Source organism: Chinchilla lanigera, unplaced genomic scaffold, assembly GCF_000276665.1.
Source record: "Chinchilla lanigera isolate Chin_1 unplaced genomic scaffold, ChiLan1.0 scaffold00004, whole genome shotgun sequence".
Classification (NCBI taxonomy): domain Eukaryota; kingdom Metazoa; phylum Chordata; class Mammalia; order Rodentia; family Chinchillidae; genus Chinchilla; species Chinchilla lanigera.
Window position 1 is genome coordinate 26,349,233 of NW_004955405.1, and position 25,906 is coordinate 26,375,138.

The 25,906-nt window shown below is 39.1% G+C and overlaps 1 long non-coding RNA gene across 1 annotated transcript; it reads left to right on the plus strand.

Annotated features, from left to right (window-relative positions):
• On the plus strand, window positions 1-25,906 carry LOC102013469. Its single transcript, XR_259396.2, has 3 exons — window positions 1-69; window positions 14,748-14,877; window positions 24,835-25,906. It is a non-coding gene; the product is annotated as an uncharacterized LOC102013469 (long non-coding RNA).

Here is a 25,906-nt window from a genome sequence, read left to right on the forward strand (position 1 = left end):
GAGCAGACATAGTGACTGACAGACTCTCCAGGATCACTTGTTTTGGAAACGTGCAGATCACCACAGCAGGTAAGAGTGCTGTTACACAGATAAAGGGATCAAATGATGTTCAAATAGTAATTCCTCTAGCTATGGGATTTTGAAGGCTGAATGTTTCAGAGTGTGCTTAGTATACTATAAAATACATTAAATCCTTGCTTAAAGTTATTTTTTGTAAAAATTTAATATGATTAGATTGAAATAGTGGCACATGAGATCATATTAGAGTGAAGCATCTTCTCAAAGTTATTTCTTGTGTAAAATTAGCAAAAGGCTTATGCATTCTTTACAAAGCACATTATCTACAAAATGAAGAAAATAAATATTAGTTGTATGCTTAATACATATTTTTTTGAGGCATGAAAGCCATAATAAAATCTCCAATATTTTTATGTGCACTCAATGAGCTAAATGTCTCATTTTCTATCAAGAACAAAATGTGCACAGGGGTGTGAATGTGTCATGATTGCTTAGCTTAATGTGTGTGAAGTAAACACACTTGTTTCTGGAGGGAAGGTTTTTTTCTATGGATCGTTGCAACATTTACAGAGCTAGGCATATTTTTATACAATTAAATGGTTGGAAGTGACCTGCAAAGTTCATCAAATCTTTTCCATGGCTTTAAAATGACAACCAAAACACCCCAGGGAAATAACTATATTGGAATAGATTTTTTTAAATGTCTTCCAGGGAGACACTCTCTGGGGAATCTGGGTTTTGCACAATAAGTCAAATCCACCTTAACCTCTTTCCTTCAGACTGCCAGAAAATAATTGGATTATACTACATCTCTCAAGGCAATGGTTCTCAAACCTGGTTATTCATTGGAACCGTGTGGAAAAGTTTGTAAAATACAGATTTCCAGTCTCCTTCTAAACATACTGAACCAGGACCCAATCAATACTTTTAAAAGCTTCTCCAGGTATCTTTCTTTAGCTACTTTGATCCATTCAGTGGCTTTGGGGAGTCACAAAGCTCCAGGCTATGGAAATATCTAATCATGACTGTAAGCTGTCACTGCCAAGCAGAATGTGCCTACCATTGGATCAGGCACTGGAGGAGAAACACTGGAGTGAGTACTTTTACTTTGAAGCTTGAAATGTACATAGGAAATTTTTTTGTGTGTGGTACCAGGAATTGAACTCAGGACCTTGTGCTTGCCAGGCAGGTTCTAGTGCCCCTGAGCTATATCACTGGTGCAGGAAATTTTTAAATTTTATTTTCAGATTAGTGATATTAATATTCTGAATATTGTCTGTAAAAATATCAATCAGTACCCAGTTCTAAAACCTCTCCAAGCATTAGGTAGTAAAAAAAGAAATAAGATGGTGAGAGGAGAAAGAATAAATCAAGAACCTAGCTTCATATCAGAGTAGAGAATTTTCTGAATTTATTAAAGCAGTTCCATGTTTTTCTGAAAAGATTATAAATTCCCATTGAAAACATAATGATGAAAAAAAACTTTAAAAGATCAGGCTGTGTAAAAGGCTTTTGAGTCTCCTCTTCTCTGTTTGTTTCATATTATAGACATCTTCCATCATATATGTGTTGGCATGTACACTGTGTGTAAGCACATGCACATACATAATCTGTAAATGAATGCATCAAATTACTATCATATTAACAATAGTGGGATTGCAAGTAATTTTTACTTTCATTCATTTTGTGTCTTTTATCTTTTATATAAAAATATGTGTACATTTTAAAAATAGAAAAATATACCCTTTACATCACCCATTTAACACATCTTAGAAAGAATGGATGTTATTTTTTTTCTTAAGGCTAGTGAACCAAAGAAAGTATTAAGTACCTTATACACAGAAAAATAAAATATGAGCCTTCACCTAATAGGAAAAGTTTCCAAGAGAAATTAGGATGAATCATTCATTTATTTATTTGCAACAGTAATTTTATTTATTTGCAACCATAATTTATTTATCTTGAATCAGCCTTCTCATTAACTATCTCTTAGTAATTTTCTAATATTTCTAAAAGAATGCATTACTCTTATGAACAAGAAAAACGTGACTTTAAAAAACTTGAAAGTCCAACCTCTTCATTAGAAGAACTGTTTCAGCTAGGATTGGTGGTATACACCTGTAATCCCAGTCTGAGCAATCTGTAGACTTAGCGAGACCCTGTCTCAAAATCCCCGGATGCTATCTGGGGATATAGCACAGTGCAAAAGCCCTGTGTCCAATTCCCAGCACAAAAGGAGTTGGAAGGAAGCAAAAAAAGAGGAGGAGGAGGAAGAGGTTAAGGAGGAGCAGGAAGAGGTGGTAGGTGGAATGAGAAGGAGGCCAAGGACGCGTACTCTTATTCCTTATGTTTCCCTTCTCTCTCTGTTTCCTGTCTGCCACGGGATGAGAAGCTTTCATCCACCAGGCCCTTCTACCATATGTTTCTGCCTTGGAGCCAGCCAGTTTTGGACCAAACTTCCTGCAAACTGGGAGCCAAATAAACCACTCCTCTTTTAAGTGACAGCTGTCAGGTAGTTAGTGCAGTGATGATAGAGTCACTAATACAGCCTAGTTCTTAAATTTTTCTTTTTCACTCCAATGGACTTCTCCTTAGGATGTTGGCACAGTTTTGTTGAGGTCTACTCCAGAATGCAAATCTGTATCACGCATTCAATTCTGTCTGTACTCATTAACCTAAGACCATCTCCTAAGAGTCTGAGTCTCTAACTCACCATTTGTCAGGACGGTTAAATGACAGCTCTTGCTCCTGACACTTAATCATCAACCTTTCTTATAGCTAATCTTGGTGTACCCAAGGAGCTAATTGCATGCAGTTCTATCATTAAAAACCCATCAAAATGTCCAGATTCACAGTGAGTGCCCCAGGTTAGGAAGAGGTGGTGGGAAATGCTTATCATGCCTATGCAGACAAGAGATAGACAAGTTTCTTGTCTTTATCATCATCATCTTCTTCTGTTTTGCACAATTCTACATTTCAAGTACCAAAAAAGTAACTGGCCATAATGGACACTTAAAATATTTGTTTAATGAATAAGCAAATGAAGTACATGAGCATTTGACACTGAAAATAGAAACATAGCTTCTCTTTACAAAGTTTGTTTTCATGATTTCATGCAATTACTCATTTGGAAAATCAAATCCATTACTATGAATTACCGCCCAGCCATTTTCATGAAAAAAATGTATAAGCTTAAAGAACTACCTTTCTAAATCCTTTGTTCATTTTTTTTGAAAGACTTTTTTTGTATGCCTAATTTGGTACTCACCAGCTAGCTGGGAAAAGAAAAGGACATCAGGAAAAAGATAAACCCAGTAGGCAAGTGAGTCCTTGAGAGTAGTCCAGGGGGTAGATGTTCAGCTCTGCAGAAGAGGAAGGGATTGCTCCAATTGGACCCAATGTCTTCACCCTGTGGAGAAGCTGGGACCTTTAATTCCCACCCCATATCTCACCCGAGCCACCAGGCCATGCCAGCAGAAAAGAGCTTCAAGCAGCTCCGTGGAACACAGAGTGGATGTCTGACTTATCGCAGAGGAGCATTCTACCAACATCCAGTGAGAAACAGTTTCAAATTCTTTGAACCTGATCACATCAATGTGAGTGAACCACCAAAGATTCTTTGGTTAGCGAAACTTTAGCCAGGCTTTTGAACCCTCTTGCAGGTCCATCCATATACTTCCTTATAAAATACAGTTTTAGCAAAGAACCTTGCCAAGTCAGTTTACATAAGCCCTTGATATGCAACAGCTTCTGTGTATGATCAAGCTCCTGTTCCTCCATAATCTCCCAAGTGAGGTGTGGTCACCATGTCCTCTCACTCCAGCATGAACCATCTTATGTCATTTAAACCAGAATCTTCTTTCCCTTTATGGATGCTTCCTTTCAGTACTTTACTATCTACTGACCCCTGCCTGGTTCCATGGCATAAATTCCTACTGCCAATGCTGTATTCAAAGCTCAGCCCAGTGTCTCTCCCTTCGTGCTAGGTCCTTTTACAGTAGACCTTATACCTAGGTCTACTGTACACCTAGGTTACAGTAGACCTTATACATAGTAGACCTTACACCTCGGTCCTCCATACCTTAAGCAGTCCATTAAATAACTTGTCTCTACTGAAACTCATCAAGAAATTAGAAGGCAGTTACTTCTCAGGGGAACAGAGCTTTCCTCATGTAGGTGCACAAGCACAGCAGTGAACATTTCTAGGCCAACCTCTGAAATGTATGAGGGCAAGAATGATTAAGATAGCTTCTTGTATGTGATGTGGTATATGTCTCTCAGAAGACATTTGAAAGACCAGAAGACCATACATCTATGCTAAAATTTTTCAAACCCTTATTAAAGGTTAAAAAAGATGTTACCAACTGAGACTGATCAGTTATTCCAGCCACAGATCTACATCAAAACTGTAAAGTTTCCAGCAGGAGTTGTAGGAAGTTATTTTTATATTTTACTTATTTTTTTAATCAGATTTTATTGGTACATTTTGTATATGCAAAATGATCACATTCATCATAGAGAATTTGTACCTGTACACGATATAATTCCCCCTCCCCTGTTCCCCTACCCTCCTTATTTTAAATAGAAAAGCTGGATTCTAAATTTTTAACCTAGGATTTCTTGTTTTCAAATTTTAGAAGACCAAATATAAAGTACTCTGTGTTTTAATTTGCCAAAGAACAAAAAGAGGAGAAGCAAGAGGAAGAGAGAAAGAGGATAAGTTTAGATTCAGAAATCGAGCTTTGCTTTAATTTTCTTTTTATTTGCACTTTATAAATATGAGCCATTATGCAAAGCATCATATAAAGAAGTATAAAAAATTATACAACAGCCATCTGTGTATCCAACATAGACTTCAGACAGATGTTAACATCTGGAAGACATGCTGGACTGTGTGACATTCTTGAATGACCTGACTTTGAAATTGGGTTCTCTGGACTTGGCCTGGGCCTTTGAAACTGGAGAAAAGCATCAGACTGAAAAGACAATGTGACATCATGAGACCAGCGGGAGACATTTTCATAGACTTTGAACTGTACACAGAGATGCCACTCCCCGTAATAGCAGAGATTCAACATGTGAGAGGGCTCTAATGGTTATCTCAGTTGTCAACTGGTTGGCTTAAAAGAGACCTAGGAGCTTAGTAAAGCACACTTTGTATGTGCTGGGTGGATCCTGGGCATGACCTTGAGGACCACATCTGGTCCCTGGACCTCCCTCTCTGGCTTTTTCCCTTTTCCTCTGCTTTCTAGACTCTATGAGTTGAACAGCTTTAACTTAATTGCATTAAGATGTGCTGAGAAGATTAGTGAAGCCCACATCTGCATGGGTGTGGGTGTGTTAAGGAGGCAGGACCTTAGGTACTGTATCTGGTCCTCACCCTTTCCGCTATGGCACTGTTCCCACACTCAGCTGCCTGGCCTCCATAAGCTAAGCAATTTGATTCTACTACACCCTCCCACAATAAGATTTCTCTCATGGAGCCAGCGGCCTTGAATTTATTGAAAATACTCCCTTGAGTTATTGAACATACTCCCTCACTTTCATGGATGAATGAATTTAATGCCTTGAATTCCAAATTTGTGAGCCAAATTAAACATCTCCTCATTACCTTGTTTGTGTTGTTGACGTGGTAAGAAACTTGATTGTATTAATAACCACTTAAAACATGCTAAGGAAACCAGGTTACATTGGACTTGTTTTTTTTTTTTTTTTCTTTGTAGATTTCACTATTCTGCAGTGTTTGAGTACAGCACTGGACTAAGCTTTTACCATCATTTCCTAGTATTTCTTGCCACCTTCTCAGACTACAGAATGAGTCCTGCCTGGACATGGATCATACTCCTGCCTTTTCTGTGGTCTAGAACATATTAATGTAAAGAATCCTCCCTGTCTTTGCCTCCTGAACTAGCATCATCATCGCTTTCGGGTCCACCAGTCTCAATGGACTTCCGGCACATGGTTTGGACCTCAGATTGTGATTTGTGCTTCCCAAGATTTTCCTTTTTTGGCAATTGAACAATCTGCTCTGGCTTACAAATCCTGTGCTACTTCTAAGGCATGTAAAAACAGGGCTGCCCACAAATCCACACATGGATTCACATACTCTGATTTTAGATGATCTTTTCATTCTAAGAGGTGGCATAATAGGGGCCAAATTTTGTATCCATCAAAATGTCACTATCTTGACTATTCTCTACCAGAGTCTTCCTGAAACCATGATTTGAAGGAAAAGAGTCAGACAGCACCTTAGATCTAATAATAAAAATCTACTATGTAGATGGAAGGCAGTAAATTGGAAAAGGCAAAACAGATGGAACACTGCCCTACTGGTTCCTTGATTTCAGTCCAGTGAGACTCATATTGGGCTTCTGACATATGGCAACTGTAAGAAAATAATTTTCTATTGTCTAAGCCACTAATTTGTGTTAATTTGTTACAGCGATAGTAGGAAACTACTGTTCATCTTGAGTAATTTTCTTGTTTAGGCTCTGCCATCTTCTACAAACCCTGCCTAGGAGAATAACGTCTTACAAATTCTTTACTTAAATGGCTTTTTACATTGTATTAGCAATTATACACTTCATTTGAACAGTGCTTTTTATCATGAAAGACAGCCTGCAAGTGAAAACTTTCACTTAATACATGAGGAAAATGAGGTTAGATTGTAAAGTGCCTTGCTCAGGGCTGCAGAGCTGGGAAGGGAGTGGTTGGGTGAAGATACAAAATGCTATTTTCAGACTCCTTCATTCTTTGCCCTTGACTTTGAACTTGTCACTAGTATTATTGTCTAATACTCTCATTCCAATCAGACGGAAAGAATAGATGCAGATGCTGTTTATTTTATGGATACAAAAAGTCTTGTTACATAGAGGCTAAGTCATCAGTAGTGAAGGACGAGAACTTCTAACTTTTAACTTGTAATCCTGCAATTTCTGATATGTAATGCCACCATGGTGTGCACACCCACATATAAAGCATTCAGCACATTTAAGAGGGAAAAACATAAGGTTTAGACAAAAACAAACAATTTACAACAGTAGTGACTTATAACCAATTAGTTAACATTTTTGAATCTCATTCATAAAGTATAAAAACAATACCTACTTGACACAAATTTTTGAAAGAATTTATTCAATAACCAACAATAATAGGAATATTTAAATGTAGCCCCTGGAGTGTGGAAATATGTCAGCTCATTATACCAAGGTATCACATCAATTTCATAGATTCATTCTGTTCTTCCTCACAAACAAACAGAATCTACATTTTTAGTCCTTCAAAACTCACTGAATCTTGGCACCAATCAAATTAATAAATTCAACTTAATAAGAGTTAAGAGTGAAACGAGATATTCCCTCACTTTCATGGATGAATGAATTTATTGAAAGTTGGTGGTTCTTTTACCTTCTTCTACCTAAACAGAAAATGGACATGAATGTTGGTGGTTGGATTGAGTCTTCCAGGCTTTTGTCTATTAGAGACACAAAAAAGGTGACATGAACCTCAAAAATTGAACCTTCCTGAGAGAAATTGCAGTCATCTTCAAGTGTCTTTTGTTTATACGATCCCATCAAATGAAAATTGATGAGAACAGAGTGCCCTCAAGTTGAATACAGAGTGACCAAAATGCTGGACAAATCCACCCACATTCATTTAAAATATAATAGAGCTTATAATTCTAAAGAGAACTTCTTTGACCGAGTACCAACCTATCCTCTTCACTCAAATATAAATTATACAAGTAAAAGGCAGTTTTGTTTTAAAGAAAAGGTTTTATTTAATCAGAAGTGGGGCTGTAGATTGTGTATTATTGTAAAGTTCTGGCCACTTGGGAGCATCTTTTGCGTTCTTATAAATGAAGAATGGTAATACTAGTCTACTCAGAGCAATTTTGTTTTTGTTTTCTTTTTTTTTTTTTGGTTTTTTTCTGGTACCGGGAATTGAACTCCCGACCTGCACTTGCCAGGCAGGCTCTGTGCCACTGAGCTAAATCCCCAGCCCCAACTTAGAGCAGTTTTGAAGAAAAGTTTCTTTACCAAAAATAATTCTTCACAGAGAATATCTCAGATAATGAGAAGTGGAAGAAGTATTTTATAAAGAACTACTCAAAAGATTTCATCTTTCTTATTCTGTAGCTTTCCAGGGGAATAGAAATTAAAGGATGTTGAGAAAACATGGGTTATTTTAGTTCTTTAGTGTCAGAATCATGAGGTGCAGCTGGGACTCTCCCTTTGCACTGAACACTAGGAGCAAGATATTAAAGCAGATAAACACTGATTCTGTCTACCAACCACTTCTCAGTCCTAGTATCCTTAAGATATATATTCTTACAACCTGAGAAGTAGACAAGACGAGCTTATAACCAAAGCTGCCTGACTGAATTGATCCTAACCACAAAATAAAGGACTCTCAGCATTAGACAGAAGCTTTGACTTTCCTGGATTTCTCCATCTGGAAACTTGAAACACTGTTTTAGTTTAGTTCAGCATGCCCCAAGCTGAATTCAACATCCCTCTCTGCCTCTGTCCAAGTGGCTCTTTGGTTTTCTCTTTTGTAATGCTGCCTGTTTAACCTGGCTGTAAGCCTAGACCTTGCCATTTACTTTTCCTCTATCTCTCCTTATAATCAGCAAATCACTCCATCACAACAAATCCCCCTTTAAATATCCCTTCAATTCAGACAAAACAGTACCACTGAAGTCCAAGAGCACGGTGTCTGTGACCTGGGAGGTAGAAACGTTTTCTTAGCTCATCCTTTATTCTGTCTTCATCGCTTCTCCCATAATGACACCTAGTTTCCTAAACATCACTCATGAGACTCCTCTGCACAAAACTGCCCTGTGGCACCTCACCCCTTAGAGGATGAAAGCCACACCCCTTAGCATGTAGTAACATCTTTTTCTTCTGTGGGTCCTCAAGAGACCTTAGCTTTTGCTGGTTATACCCAAGCCCTGCATTTGCCTATAGTTAACTTACTTACACATGCTCACAGCTCTGCATATTTGCTGTCTTTGCCAACAAAGTGCCCCAACTATCTCCCTAGAAAGTCCTGCTGATTCCTTGAAAAGTCCTCTTCAGCTGCGCTTCCCTAAGAAGTCTGCTTCCCTCCAGAGAGGCAGGCACTTTGCCTTCCCTCTGTGTAGGGTCCATTACACAGGCTGTAAATCTACTTGTCTGTCTCCTGCTTAGACGATAAGCTCCTTGAAGCCTTCTTGTGCTTCCCAGCCTGCGGCCTATAGTTAACTATTCAAAAATTGCTGATTGGATGAATGGATGAATCTACACTTTTTTTTCTTGTCAAATTAATTAATTTAGCAACAGGGAAGTTAAGCAACTTGCCCAAGGCCACCTGGCTGGCTACTGTAAAAGCCCATAAAAGTAGACAAAAGGGGCCTCCAGGTTCCAGGCTAGTGATTACTCTGCAGCCAGTTGCTTTCCTATGACAGAACTGTGTCCTGAGACTATGTTTATCCAGGTTTTCTACATTTATTAGCAAGGTTTTGGTTTGCTCTTGTTTTGGTTTGCTGTTTTACTATCTTGTTCCTTGATCTTCCCTTGGAGAGCTCCCTCTCATGTGTCTCCATGGTCCCTAGTTAGACTCGGACCGGGACCATCCCCCAATTTCAGAAGACAAGCCACCCTGGGCTGCCAGCGAGACAGCTGTGCCCCTGCGGGTGAAGCTGCACCTGTGTCAGCTCAGGACTTGCGAGGACCGTTGAGGGAGAGACCCTCTCAAAGAGCTTATGAAGCAGACCTGGAAGAAGAGGCTCTGCAAGAGAGAAGACAAAAGAGAGAAACACACAGCAGTGAGAGCTCTGAGGACATGGTGAACACCTCCAGCAGCTCTTCCATAACCCAGTGTGAAGAGGCTTTGTAATATGTTGACTTGGTTACACCACATTCTATCTCCCAGAATCCCCTTCACCACACATTTCCGGTTAAAGTAGAATTTTTTAACTTTGAGCTAAATTTGCATTGAGTTCAGAAGGTGGAAATGAGGACTGAAGTATTATTTTTACATGTGGAAGTGTCCCACAGCATGATTGGTTGTCTGCTGACCTATCTTTGTGGGGCAGCCAGGTTAGCATTTATATTACTTCCACTGGGATTTCCTTACTGTTTCACCAGCAGCTGGAGTAAGGGCATGTTTAGCTTCACGGCAAAAGGACCAGCTTCCACTCTACAGGAAGGAGACAGTGTGGTCAGGAGGTGGTGACAGGTCCTCCTTGTAAGTTTCAGCTCATGAGCATGAATGCCCATTTTTTTCTCACTCTTCCCACTTTCACCCAGCTTCCCTACCTGACAGCTAGCTCTGATGCCTTCCGTCTCCAACATCAAAAACTGAGGCAACAGCTTTAAAGAGACTGGCAAACCATCTTTCATAACTGCATAGGTCAAATTCTTATAATAAGTCCCTTATTGTGCATGTGAGTGTGGGTATGTGCACATCCTTAACTGAATGAACTCTCCTCTGATTGCACCTTGTCTGATTCACAGTACTACCCTTGGACTTTTCCATTACATAACTGAAGTTTAACCACTGTAAATTTGGTTTCAGTCACTTGCCATTAAGAAGGACTGGTAGGCAGAATTATCATATCTTGACTAAACTTGAGATCCTGGGGGCAGGATGCATCCTTAAAAGCTTAGCACCCAGCCAAACACCAGGTACATGGCGGACACTTAGCAAATGTATGTTGAATGAAATAACAACAAATGGCTATAGAATAAAAATGCTATCTTGGGGCCTTAGAGCTAAAGCCTTACACAGTGTGAAGGGTGTGGAAGATGAAAAGCAGGATGAGAGGGAGCCCTATGCCTCTGGAGAAATCTATGAAGATCTTGGGCCTGAGCAGCAGCTGTGCCTTCCACCTGGCAGCCTGGGGAAAGGGCAGCATGTGTCTGATGTCTCATGTTCAGTACTGGTGCAACAGGTGTCCAGGCCAGCCAGCCCTCACACGGAAGTGAGCTTCCTGTCACTGCTGACAGAGATTTGCTTGATGTACATAGCAGAAGTGGTGTAACCAGGGATTTTCTAAATAGAAAATTTGAAAGCGTATCAGATACCTAGAAAAGGAAGCTTCTGAGAAAGGTGATTTCACAGTAAGAAACACTGTGAATCATCTCACGAATTTATATCTCAGGTAAAACAAGGCTAACCATTCTTTGTTCTTGCCTAGAACTCTCTTTTAACAAATCCTAAGAAAGCAAGTTGTTTACAGGAAATATAAAGAGAGAAATTTCGGAATAGAAGTTCTCACAATGGTTTGACTGATTTTCAACAAAAGTAAATCAGGTGATGAAGCAGTTTATTTCCAAGAACAAGCCTTCACAGAGAAAAACATGACGCACACATACTGAGAAATGAATCCAAATGGCGGTGGGTGGAGGTGAAGAAGGCTGATCATGACCCTCAATGATACTTCAGATGCAGTTCTAGAACCTGTGAATATTACCTCCTACGGAGAAAGCTTCTGTGTAGGTGTGATTAAATTGAGGGTCTTTGAGTGGAGACTGTATTCTGGGTTACCCAGTAGGGCCCTAAATGCAATCACAAGTGTCCTTAAAGAAGGAGAGAAAGAGGGAGAGGAAGAGACAGACAGACAGGCAGAGACAGAGACAGAGATGAGACAGAGACAGATTGATTGAGATTTGGCCACCAAGGAGAAGGTAATGTGTAGAGTTTTAGAGAGATTTTCTGGCTCTGGCCCAGTGATTCTTCACCCTCACAGTAAAGTGAAGACCCTGAGTCATGAGACTTGGCCGTATCAGGTGGAAAAGGTGAGGACAGGGCTCCTCCCTAGAGTCCTGTGGCTGTGAGAAGAAGTGTGGCCCTTCCCACACCATGGTTTCAGCATCTGAAAATCTTCCAGAACCCCAAGGAAAGAGTGTGTCATTTTAAGCCTCTGTGTCCGTGGAGACTTGTTAGTAGCCAGGAGGACCTAATATAGAGGGCTGTGCTACAGAGCCCCAACTAACAGGAACACGCTATACAGAGCGGAGCCCACAGTGGTCTATCCGCAAGCAGGATCCAGCAAAAACACAAGGATCGTAATAGGCTGACTGCCAACAGGTTCCACACCCCAAAAGTGCCTTCTCGGATACAGGATATCTGGAAGTCCTCTAAAAATATTCCACCACCTTCATTAAGCATCATAAAAATCTTTGTTGGACTCATGGCCACCTGCTCTTCTAAATTTTTCCTGATGACCTTGATATTTCTCCCATTGTCTAACTCCTTTTATTTATCTGCTTGGCTTTTAGTAAGTACTTCATTTAGACAGCATGATAATTTCTTTCCCTGGCTTTCCCTGGGATACTCCCTTAAGGTTTCAATAGCCGCATGCCTCACATCCCACAGGACTGAGCTGCTCGGGTTCTCCATCCAGTTCTGCTTTGTAGAACGCCAGCCAGAATTAGTAACGCAGGCCTCCTTACTTTCCTATAAGGAAAATGTAGCAGGGGAGAGAAAGAGAGGAGACAGAGACAGAGACAAAGAGGAGGAAAAGGAGGCAGGGAAGGAAGGAAGAGGGGAGGGAAGGAAAGACGGGAAAGGCAGGCTCTGGATCCAGAGTCAACTTACTTTTGGATACTGGTTCCACCTCTTGCTGGTGTGTACCCTCACATCAAAGACCAGTGTCCTCACCTATAAACTAGCGACAATGAGCAGTGAACACAATGTATAGAAATTTAGCATAATGCTCATCACATAATAGATGCTCAGTGAAAATCTGTTGTTATAAATCAAGTCAGTGGTTATTTTTACTCACAAAGTCAACATTGTCTTTCCTGTGTTTTTGGCCTGTGCAACATAGCCCCGATCATGAATCTACCTTTCCTAAAATAGTCTCCAGTTAAGCATTTTAAGTGTAATACTTTGCTGCTGCAAGGAGAAGCCCAAGCTGTATATCACCAAGGCATAAAAATGTCAGATTCCAATTTAGGTTTCTTGTCTGACCATCAGAAAGAACTAGGACAATGGATTGTGTAGTCAAATATCCTGAATCTGTTTCAAATCCCAGTTCTGTTTGTATATTCTAGTCATAATACCTTGCACAGAATATTGTCCTTCTTTGTGCTTTACACACCTTGTGTAAAATGGAGATAATGTTAGTTACCAATAAGGTAATAGAAAATTGTGGGAAACACACACCTCACGTGACAGCATATCTATGGTGGGAGATGGTGGGGCAGGGATGTGAAATGATCAAGATGCAATACGTATATGTGTCAGTGTTCAAGACGAAGGTAGTCATTACAGAGCACGAACATATACAAATAAAAAAGAAACTGAGAACAGAGCATATCCAAGTTGCAATACATAAAAAAGAACAGTAGAGGAAATATGCCCTACCTCACTGATCATCTGTTCATCACACAATAAAGTACCACTCTATACCCAGAGGAAGGGTGAAAGTAAAGATGACTAACAATTCCTAGAATTGGTGAAGAAGTAGAACAACCAGAACTCTCCTGCACTGTGCGTGAGTAGAGTGCTGTGCTCAGACACAGCAAGAGGGGTCCACTCTGACCTGGTCCTGCCTCGCCCCATGGAAAAAGTTGTTTGTGCAGCCAAAGGAACAGGCTCACTCAGAACATGTGTGTTCTTCCCTGAACCATAGTGCAGACCACTAGGACTGCGAAATTTCCTGCCTGAAGGGGTCACTTTCCCCAGGGCAGAACTGTGCGTAAATCTGGGCCCAAAGGCATGGTTACATGACCAGAGCCCACATATGTATATTAGACTTACTGTAATGCAAGACATAACCAAAAGTAGGAAAGAGCAGCTGGCTTTGGGCAAGCGGGTAAGGGATGGCTGACTTCATGCTGCAGCTGGGGAACGTTGGCACAGTCCCTGTGAACATCAGTTTGCCTAAATCTCCTAAAGCAGAGAGTAGACATGTCTTATGACCCAGCGATTTCACTAGGTACATAAACCAATAAAAACAAATAGACTTGTTTATATGTGTGTAATACACACACACATAAATACACCCACGCATGCGTCATTAGACAGAGTAGCATCTCTCTTCACAATGGCCCCAAACTAGAAACAGCTCAGGTTTTCTTCCACATTAAAGTGTGTAACTAAATTGCCATCTAATTATACAATGCAATACTGACAATGTAAAGGAATGAGCTGTCACTTTACACCACAGTGTGAATAAAGCTTACCAATATAATATTGAGCCGAAGAAGATACCAAAGAGAACGTAACATATGATTGCATTTGTGCAAAGTTCAAAAACAGACAGAACAGTGATGACAGAAGTCACAATATTTGGATATTTATCCAGACTCTGCAGGGGAAGGCTCTGAACTGTTTCTGCATCCTCTTCTGTGTGTTCTTACATAGTCATTGTCTGTTTCCATAGGTGTCTCCTTCAATATAGTAGGTTAGCAGAGGGTAGGGGTTACTTTTTCATTTATATTCTATGCTTTAACCACCGAACTAGTGTCTAGAACTTAAATGATTCCCAATAATTCTGAATCAAACAGAGTTTCTATTGCCAGCATGTAACACATCAGACCCATCCCTCTTCATCTCTTTCTTTCACCTTATGGGAATGTACACTATGCAGAAGCACTTGGGTTTCTTCAGCTAACATCTTTTATTCACAATCTAAAGTGGCCGAGCACACCTTGAAGTGACTGTGTACCAGAATTTAGCTAACTGTACTGATGCTGTCATTGAAAAAATTCACTGCTGACTTGTTGCTTAAATAGCAAACACCTGCAGTTGATGGGATCTTTCAGGATGATGCGCAAATGTCTAAAGAGCCATCTCTGCTATGTGACGTGGAGATCAAGTGCAACAGCTGACAACAAGACAGCCCACTTCATCTAGGACAAACAGGTACAGCTAATGCACTTTATAGGCCACCATGAATGCCACACAAATGCCTCCAAGAGGGGAGGGAAGATGCAGAAAGAAGAACTGTCTCTGGTGAACACTTGTGTGTGGTGCATAAGTACTAGCCTATAATTTTTTTCAGTGTCACATTTTATTTAAATGAAAAGTTACTAAATACTGAAGTGTAATTAGCTGTGAATTAATTAAGTTCTAAGATTTCCTTTTTCTTTAGAGATACTTATATGTGCACAAAAGAAAGTTCATGGAATTGGTGATTGGAGTAGGGGAAATTAGACTCTATTGAAATGCTCAAATTAAGCTACTTCTGTATTATGTAATATTATGGAGCTGTTGAAAAACCATAACCTACCTCCATACAGATCAGCATAGAAAGAAACTGGAGATATCCGAGCAGGAAATCCTGCAGAACAATATGTGTATTTTCAGTTAGGTAAAGATTTTAAAGAACTATGTTTATTAAAAGGATGGAAAATCATCTGGACTACATGACAGAAGAAAAGTATGAGAGGAAGGGAATGGAATGCATTTTACTCTTTCCTATTCATAGTTTCTATTCGCTTGAGTCTGTGACAATGAACTACTGTCACTTAATAATTTAAAATTTTCAAGTTATTAGATTTCCTTGGAAACAGATATAAAACCAGACCAATTGTTACTTTGGGCATCTGTCTTTCTATGTATCAGTCATAAAATAACTATAATTGCTACTTCGTGGTATCCGCGATCTATGTAAAGGTTTTAGCTCACCACCTCACACTGGTCATGCCAAAATTCAGTGGTAAAAAAATACAATGATTTTGTTATTGCTCATGGAACTGTAGCTTTTCTGGGAGTCGGCTGAGATGCGCTGAGCTTGCCCAAGCTGCACTTTGGAGCTCAGCTCTGCTCCACACACCCACACCCTCCTCGGTCAGGCGGGATCATCGCAACATGTCCTTCTCAGGGTTATAGCTGCAGTACACACGGTACAAACCTGCGAAGTCTTTTAGTGGTAAAGCTCAGAACCGATACAGTGCACCTTCTACCTCATTCTCTTGGCCAAATATGTCACCTGAGGAAACCCAAAGCAAAAGAGTATTGAAAATGTTTTTCTTTGAGGAAAACCAGCTAACTTTCCAGGATGCAAAACTTCCCATGCTGAAATCAGGAAAGTCCTGAGTAAGCTAAGACCAGGTGTCCACTCAACATCTCTCTACTCTTTTAATGGATAAACTTCAAAGCCCAGCAAAGTGTACGCATGAAACAGAAATTGGGTGAGCAGGTCAGTGCAATGGTGCAATCCACAATGGTATTAATACTGTTATTTTCTCAACAACTAGGAAAACAAGCAAATGGTAGGAGGTCAGAATTACTTTTGGTAGATTGGCTTTTAAGTAGGCCAAACCTCAGGTCCTATACGCAGAATACTCAAATACTCCACAATAGAATATTTTCCAGAATGTTCTCCTCAAATGAAAGAGCATTAAAGATATTCCTGTAGCCATAGGTTGCAGTATCAGCCAGGTGATTTATTTTCAAAGCATTTTAAAGACTCTTTCAAACATAATTCTAATTTCATTTGACAAAGTGTAAGAGGAGTCTCCCTAAAACCAATGTGAATGTTTAATATCTGCCTCCTCTCTTTCTAGGGAGGATGTTTTTGCTTATAACCAACCCTTGGCAAGGAAAGTTATTTGACTTTCAATCATCTGCTTGTGTGTAACCATGAGTACCTATTTAGCCTCCTTAGCTTTATTAATTTTTTCCTAACACTAAGACCCAGAGTGGGCAGCTGTCCACAAAATTTAGATCCACAGAGCTCTGCTTGCTTTTTCTTTCTATCCACCACCTTCCTCTTCCAGTCTAGACCATACATTTCCCATCTACGGACAGGTCCTTCCTGGGTAAGATCACTGCACAGACACAAATCACAAAGAATGATTTCTTTCTCCACACAACCATTTCTTTATCTGAAATATGCCAGAGCTAAAAGCCTATAAATATTTGGGAGTTTTAATCCTCCAAAAAAATTTTAAGACAAAACAGAAAACTTTAAACATTCCAAATGAGAATGACCAGTTAAAAATACCTTGAAGTTCATTTTCATATGAATTTGAAAAATAAAAGAAATATTAACATACCAACAAAAATGCTTTCAACTGAGCCATTTCAGCTAGGATCAGACAGACAGTCAATGTGACAATTATTTCAAACATCAGAAAAAATCAACTGGAGCTTAAAGGACATTTGGAGCAAATATATGGCCACCAGCCTGTCTACAAATTCCAATCTATATGCTGGTAATAAGTGAATAAAACTGCTTAGAACACTTTTAATGATCAAGAAGATATAGTTTAGACAGCTTATTTTAAATTGCAGTCAGAGCCAGGCATGACTGTTCACACCTATAATGGCTCATGCCTATAATCCCAGCACTTGGGAGCATGAAGTAGGAGGATTACGGTCAGTTCAAGGCCAGCCTGAACTGCATAGTGAAACCATGTCAAAATAAACAAGTACATAAATAAATAGATGAGTGCACTCAAGAATTTTTTATTTTAAAAGGAAGAAAACAGTATTGATTTATTGAAAGGAACAGTTAGGGCTGGGGATTTAGCTCAGTGGCACAGTGCCTGCCTGGCAAGCACAAGGTCATGAGTTCAATTCCCAGTACCAAAAAAAAAAAAAAGAAAGGAACAGCTAATTCTCAAATTTTTTTTACCAATTTTGCATGCTTATATCTGGCAATCTGAACAATTAATTTGAAGACAACACTATGCAATACAATAACCACTGGTGAATTCCTATCATCTCATTTAGTGAAGCTCTGTGTTGCTTCTAATGTTTTTTTACTATTTTTAATTCTCTTTAATTGTCTGAACAGTCAATAATTTTCCACAGACCCAGTGCTTAGCTTCATTGCACTGTGCCCAGATTAAGTCAATGGGGTAATCACATGTAGCGTGAAGGTCTTTGGGGCAGCCTGCCGTTCTTCACAGGTGGATTCCCCCTCCTTCCCTTTCCAACGTTGGCACAGCCTGTTGTGCCAGATGATCTGCTTTACAAGGCCTAGCAGCAATTCCTCTTGAGATTTAAGATGTTGGTTATCACCTAGGGCTGATGGAAACTGATAGTAACTTTACTGTCCTGAGGTTCCAGGGCAGCAGAGCAACCTGGTTGTTTCCAGTTTGCAAATAATGACAGCAAACAACAAGCTGGTTCCCAAGAGGCGTTTCTTCCCAGTCCTTCCTTTTATCTGTTGGGTTCCCCACCATCTGTTGTCATTCTTGTTTTGGTTTGATTAGGTATGTGATCCAGAAGCACATCCTTCCAGGAAGATGTAAAGGCACATGCAAGTATGTAATAACCAGCAGTGTTGGCTGCTACCTGAGGCTTTCTGTAAATGATCTCGAACGGTGCTGTGACTGTAACAATGAACTAGGATGCTGAGCCTGGGGGTCAGCTTATCAGTTAACCGTGACATACAGCCTCTGAGAAAGTTTGACCAACTAACATTTCCAACTGTCTTGGTTACTTTTCTCTCATTGCTGAGACAAAATACCTGACACCCAAAATTAAGGAAGGACAGGTTTATTTAGCTTACAGTTCACAGAGGTTTCAGTCCATACTCAGTTGGCTCCAAGGCAGAGTGGCACATGGCAGAGGGCAACTGCTCCTGACGGTGGAAAACAGCAAAAGCAACAAGAGCAAAGGAGGAAGTGGTGGCAAAAAACCTCATTCTCTCCCTTATATTGTATGCAAACTACCCACCCCAGGGCAGGTGTAGCACTAACACCCACAAACCCAACATTGGACCATGAATCAATCATAAATCTAGAAGCCTGCCCCATGATTGCATGAGGCTTTGAGGGGACACCCAGACACAACTAACAAACAAGGAAGAGATAAGACACAATGATAATGTTCCTTCAGCTTTTCAAGTCACCACAGAAAACTTTTTTAAAAAATTACAGCAAGGCATGGTGGCCCACATCTGCAATCCCCAAACTTTGGGAGGCTGACGCTAAAAGACTGCAAGTTCTAGCCCAGGCTGAGCACTTTAGCAACTTAGCAAGACTCTGTCTCAAAGTAAAAAACAGAAAGCTGGAGAGGTTCCTCAATGTGAAGCCTCTGGGTTCAATCCTCAGTACTGGAAAAATTTTCCAGACAAATGTCTACCTTGGATTAAAAGCTACTTGGGGATAAGAAACAAGAAGAAAATCTATGAAGGAGTCTCCAGAGACTTGGGGCAGTTTTTCTCTTAATATGAACTATTGATTAATGACTTGGGAAAGGGAAATGTTTAGGGAGTCAAAGACTAGTAATTTTGTTTCCTTTGGGGAGTAAAAAGTGCAAGAAAGCCACCTGAGGAATTAGACTGGAAAGACAGGAGCTAGAGTCAAATGACTGGAATTAATTGAAGGATCTTGTAGGAAGAGAGAGGTCCAGGTAAAATAGTCTTCACAGAGATGAAAACTATAACTGTTCTTGAAAGCTGGAAACATGGAAAGGAAATTTCCATGTTGATTCTATTCAACAGTGAAAGTACTGTTGCAGATTGCACCAATTCTATACATGCAACGCAACGCAGCACATGTTCACCAAAGTTGATATCACCTTCCAGTCACTATGGGCCAAAGGACAGACATGATAATTCTGTCATTGTCTATGAATGTGTCAGCTCAACTAGAGTCACTTCAGCTGACTTAATGCTCAACATGGGCACTGCACATGTTGCATTAATTACTGTTTTAAAATCTTTCACTCTATGACTCGGTATTCAAATATAAATTAAAGGTTGTTTTATAAGCATAAAAGCTGAACAAAGAGATAAGTATAAATTTGGTTTTACTGAACCCAATATCCACCGTAGGGAAGTAATCCCATCTTTCCTCACAAAGCAACAGCCAAATGCTTTATGAGATCCTAAGAAATGAAATTACTAATAAATAGATGAAGTTGTGTTTTTTTTTTTTTCACAGACAGTTTTCCAAAATAATTACTTGCTGCATGTCAAGTGATGTAGGACAATGCAGGGCAAATTACCAAATTTCTAGGAACAGATGAACGGCATTTTCAAATTGAGAAAGCGTGGTCTGATTGGTGCCTGATTACCAGTGTTGTGTTTTGCTTTTTCCTCGCTGGTACATAAAATAATAGTGGATCTTTTGCCTGATTGCACTTAAATTTAATTAACAAGGACATATTTTTCCTTTCAGATTTTATTAGAACCTCTTGGTAGGACATAATGATTGCAGTCTTCATGGGAAGTTGGATATGTGCATAGCACATCTTAATTCCTTTATGTTCCTTTTCCCTCTCTTTCCTCACCCTCTTTCATGTCTTAATCCTCTTCCCCTGTGCAAAATGTCTACCTCTTGCCACATCTTTTGTTCAGGTGAGAAAACACAGGTTCAGATATGTGAAGTCCCTTGTCTCAAGTGCTTAGCCAGTGAGATTGAAGACATATCACTTAAAACTAGGTCAGTCTAAACTCCAAAATTTAGTTCCTGACCATTATGAAAAACTGTTTCCCCAAACAGGGAAAGAGATCGTGATAATTCTGTAAAAGACTAAGTGAGAACATGGCACTTTTCTTTCCAGTGCACTTCAGACGCCCTCGGAGTAAAAGCCAGCAGAAATACAGAACTGTATCCATGCAGCCCTTTTAAGGGCTGCACCGCCTCGCAGAATCTGCAGTGCCAGCTGCTCCTTTACCTTATACCTCCATCTCCTCTCCTCTCCTCCCCTCTCACTCTGCTCCAGGTTCACTGACTCCTTGATTTTTCCTTAACTTGCTAGCAAGCTTACTTCCACTGCAAAGACGCCCTTACCTCAGGACTTTCCACTCGCTGTTCTCACTGCCTGGAACAATTCTGAATCTCATCTCTGCTTTACTCACTGGAGTTCTCATCCCTTCATTGTCTGACCACATACTAATCAAGAGGCTTCCTGACTACCTTTTATAAAAGAACAGCATTCCGCTATACCTTATTTCCTCTTTACCCCTTCATGTGCTTCATTTTCTCCATAGCATGTTTCCAGATGAAACATTGCATGTGACTTTGTTCTTTTGCTTATTTCTTGCAACAATGTAAGCTGCAAAAGGTAGAAACTGATATCTGTGTATCAGATATGTATCCATACAGAAATACAGAACTGTATCCATGCAGGCAGGCAATGAATTTAAAAAAAAAAAAAAAAAAAAAAACAGACTAATCTTCCTCTAACAGTATTAGTATGCTATTATTCTCTTCTGTTTTATTGTCAGTTCAAAAAATTGCATAAGCATGCATCCGTGGATTGTTATCATTTATAAATCAATTATTCTGCTTTTCACTCCTGGGGGAAGTTATAAGGGTGACAGTCTTACAGTAGATTGTTTTCCAAGGTACATTTCAGGGTCAGCTTTTGATGCTAGCTCTACAACTTGGCTACATGAAGTTAATAAAGGTACTCACATCCTATTAGTTTCCTTATCCATAAGGTGGACATTATGATAATATAGGATTTCCTTCTGAGGATTTTTATGAAGATTGAATAAAAGAATTCAAAGACCTGACAGGTGTGAAGTATTCAATAAAATATTTGTCTTTAATCAAACCATTTCTAACCTAATAGGAACCATTAGGACCAGATGGTTCTCAATGAGAATTTTTTCCCTCCAAAGGAGATGTCGGATCGTAGAGAAATTTTTTTTAGCATGAGTAGAGGTGAGCTGTGTGTTGCTGTTGACATCAGTAGATACAAAGCCAGAGAAGCTGCTGAACATTGTGTGATGCGCAGAACTGCAAATCCACAGCCAAGGATGACCCAGCCCAAGACATCAGTAATGACACTGATGAGAAAACCTGAAAGGGAATACTTGTTTCAACCACCGCAAACTCCTATACTCAAGGAAAATTAAGAAATTTGAAGAGGAAACTTTTTTTAAATAAAACACCACCACCAGTCCCTCGTCACTTTGTCAGGCCTGTCAAATCAGCACAGAGGTTAAAACCCGTGACTCCAGAGGCCTGGCGTTAACTGTCTTCTCACAACTGATGTCGATGATTCAAGGCGAACGGCTGGAGGCCCTGGTGTCCCGACCTCAGGACTCTCAGCCAGTTGTCCTTGAAGGTCCTGGTGTCAGTCTTTTCAGTTCTCCATCAGACCACTAGAGGGCAGAGAAACACCGTCAATCATTCAATATCTGAGTGCCAGACCCGTAGTTTTTAGCAACATCAACCTTAACCAAATGTTAAACTATTCATGGTCTCTGAAATCAAAACTGCTCAGGATAGATTTATTCAGTACTTGTATATGTATGCAATTTAAAAGACTGATTCAAGTATTTCACTTTAAGTATCATCCCCCTAAATCTGTAAAGTGTGATAGTACAGTAATTAAATTAAATGTCTTCAAATAGAGGCCTAATAAATATTCGTTCATGACATTATTATGATTATATATGATAATATATCATGACTATAATGGTAAAACTCTTTCTTTGATGAAGATTTGATTATGGCTGGAATTAAATCATGTCAAATTGGTTTATACGGTCTTACCCACCAGGAATTAAGCAAAAGATGAACACAAAATGAATATGAACTCCAATTTGGAGAATTCTAAACCAAATGCAACCCCAGAATGTTAATGCTAGTTTTCTAACAGTATTGTGTCAGAATGTACCTGAGTGACTAAAAAAAACAGCATCATCACTAAATATTTAGACAAACCTCAGTTCTGCACACTCAGGTTTACAATAGAGGCATTAAGGAAGTGTTTAAAGGAAATTTTGAGGGAAAACTGAAAGAATTACTAAAGAACAGTGTCTAATTATATTCTTTTTCAACTAAAATTCAATGTAGAGGAACAAATGTTACATAAGTGATTCCTAAACTTGTTCTTATGATTTTCCAAGTTTTTCATTAAGTACCACCAAAGAGATTGTGAAATTTGGCTTAAGAATCATTTCAATTTTATTTAATATATGCACATCTATACATGTAAGTAAACAAAAAGAGCCGAATGACATGAAGTCCAAAGACCGAATGATGCTATCAGACCTAGTAACTGAGAATAAAAATCAGTGACTCAGAAACAGTTCAGTATTACAGTAAAAAAAAACAGTTTTTAGGAAACTGCATAGAAGAGCAGTTAGCTACGCCAGCTTGCTATCAGACTGAGTTTGAGAATTGCCCCTACAAGTTAATAGTTTTGAAATTTGGGAGAAATTATTTATGTGTCTATTTCAACTATAGAATCGCTATCCGTGTCAAAATACACAAGAATAAAATAGGGAAAACATTTAGAACCATTTGGGGTACAGTTTATCCTACATAAATATTGTCTGATAGTTATTATTTCCTTTAATAGGTAAGACAGCTTAAGAGATAATGTCTAAATCTCCTTTACTTTCCATTGGAAATGTTATTTTCTTTCTAAATTATTACTAAATTATTATATTCCTCAAGAAAAGCAGCAGCTGAAACAAACTCAACTTCATGAAACTTGAGAAACAGAAAAATCGTGGCTCACTTTCAGAGCCATCCCATTACAGTCGTCACAGCAGAAGCAGCCCCTCGTTTTCTCTCATTTTCCTTTCCTTTCCCTGCGATGTGTGTATTCCCCACCGCCGCCGCCATATAAACAACAGCTACAAATGATAGAGAAAGAAGAAACAATTTTTCATTTTTTCTTTTCTTTTCCTTTCCTTTCTTTAACCATCAAGATTCAAGCCAGAACCGAGGATAACCAAACCGCACAATAGAAAAAAAAAAAAGCCTTTTCAAACCCTTACAAGGCACCCTTTGGAAAGGTCAACTAAGCCAATGTAAGAAACACTTTCCCTTTTATCAGATTATGAAGAGTTTCACTTGATATTACACTTTTTTCCTGCTATCGTAGATGGTTATCATTAACTTAATAAAACAAGAGGCAAGAAGAAGTGGGAAATCCAAGGACAAGAATAACATCGGGCGAATATATATCTTGTCCTCACATCAGTCCTGCAACAGTTAATGCCTTCATCTGTTGCCATGGGAACAAGACCCCTATGTCAGTGTGACACAGACTCCAGGGACATAGAGTGCACCTCACCTTGCACTTCATTTGGCTGCAATCGATTGCATTTCATTCAGAAAAATCTTCATTTTCCTAGGGCACTCCCCTGAAAGGGGCAGTATATCATACGTTAAATAATATTGAAGTTTGATGCCATTAGAGAAAACTCTCTACTCCATGTCACAGACATCCTCACAGGGCATGCATGCATAATTTTATTGTAGCAAGATTGAGCTACTTAGGCATGAAAAATTTTAAAATATACATGTAACAAAAACTAGGTGCTACAAAGTTTGTATTGACATTGATACCCTTGGATGTATTCTCAGGATCAGATGCGCAGGGCAGATGCACAGAGTCTAGTTGAAACATGACTATAAACTCTTTTTTTAATTCACACAGCAGCGTTGTAAGATGACTAGAGCCTGAAACAGGTGAACTGGGTTTGAAGACTTACATTGCATCTATTATATAACGTTAGTCTAAATCTTTAAGTCTGTGTGTATAGCTCAAAGGTTGAATAAAATAAACATATGTGTAATGCTTTCTGTCTCCCTTTTCTCATTTGTAAAATAAGGGCAGTAATTTTCCCTATCTCTTAGGATTTTATGAGAATTAAACGAGTTAATACACACAAGACATTCAGCGCTTGGCATATTATACGCACTAATTGTATAGGTGTTTTTTATACTAATTGTTTTATTATAATATGAAGAGAAGGAAATTTGATATTGTCTTTAGATGTTTTATTCTTATTTTAATTAATTTTGAAAAACTTCTCTGTAATGCTGTAAGCACTAAATAATTATACTTTTTTATATGCATGGCTAAATGAAAGAACAAAATGTTTAAAGAGGGGAAAAGTGAATTCATTGGGAAGATTTTAAATTTTCCTGCGTTTTTATTTCTTAGGCCTTGTGCAAAGCATTTTGCTGTATCCAATCATCGTTCATGACAAACTGTAATGGATGGATGGATGGATGGATGATAAACAGAAAAGCTTCCTGGCCAACCAGCAGCTAGACCTATTCATTCTAATTGTGACACTGGATTGGAAATTACTTAGTAACCACTTGAGTAAATGATGGGGGAAAACTCTGCAGAGCAGTTTCATCATCTTAATCAAGCAAACATCGTTAAAGTCTCTCTTGACCATATTTCCTGAGCTCTGCTTATCTACAAGTCATCAGAATAAACAGTTCCAATTAAGGAAAACAGAGGCACATACGGCTCCAGATCTTGGCCACCGAGAAATGTGCAGTCTCAAAGCCCTTACGAAATGTTTGACAAATCCCCTGCCTCATATGAAGACAGATAAAGCATTACATAATAGAATATTTTGGATCGGAAATCTTTGTCAGAGCCCAGAATTAGTGTCTTGTGCAAGCATACCTCGTCCCTGGGTAGGAATGTCACTTGAATAATATTTCTTCCCTATGTCGTCTTTTGACCTGGTTCTGGTTTGGCTCTACCATTTGATCTTTGGAAAGCATTAGGTCAGAAAGCCCTGAAAAGTTGAGTTCAGTCTCCCAGAGATTTTCCTTCTGAGTGGTCATAGGTTTCAGCACAAACATTTCCAGTGGTAAATTCTAATTCTTCAACAGGCAGTTCATCAACTCCAAATACATTTATTAAGCACCTGCTATGCAAAATATTGTGGGTTTTGTGTGAAAAATGCAAAGTCAAATAAAATTAAGTTCTTGCCTTCAAGAAACATATTGTGTAGTGGAAGAGAGTTGTAAGAAAATACATAACAAACCACTGTGAACTATTTCTACAGAAATATGTATAGGGTGCTATGCCTGTACATAATAAGTTATAACAGTTAACAATTTCTCTTATATCTGTCACTACTCTAAAATTCTACACCTATTAACTCTTCCAACTTTGAAATAGCGCTGAAAGATAAACTGAGGTGCAGCAGTAAAGCATTTATAGTTGCACAATGTTACCGCCAGGTTGGGAGAAATATACAATTCATCCT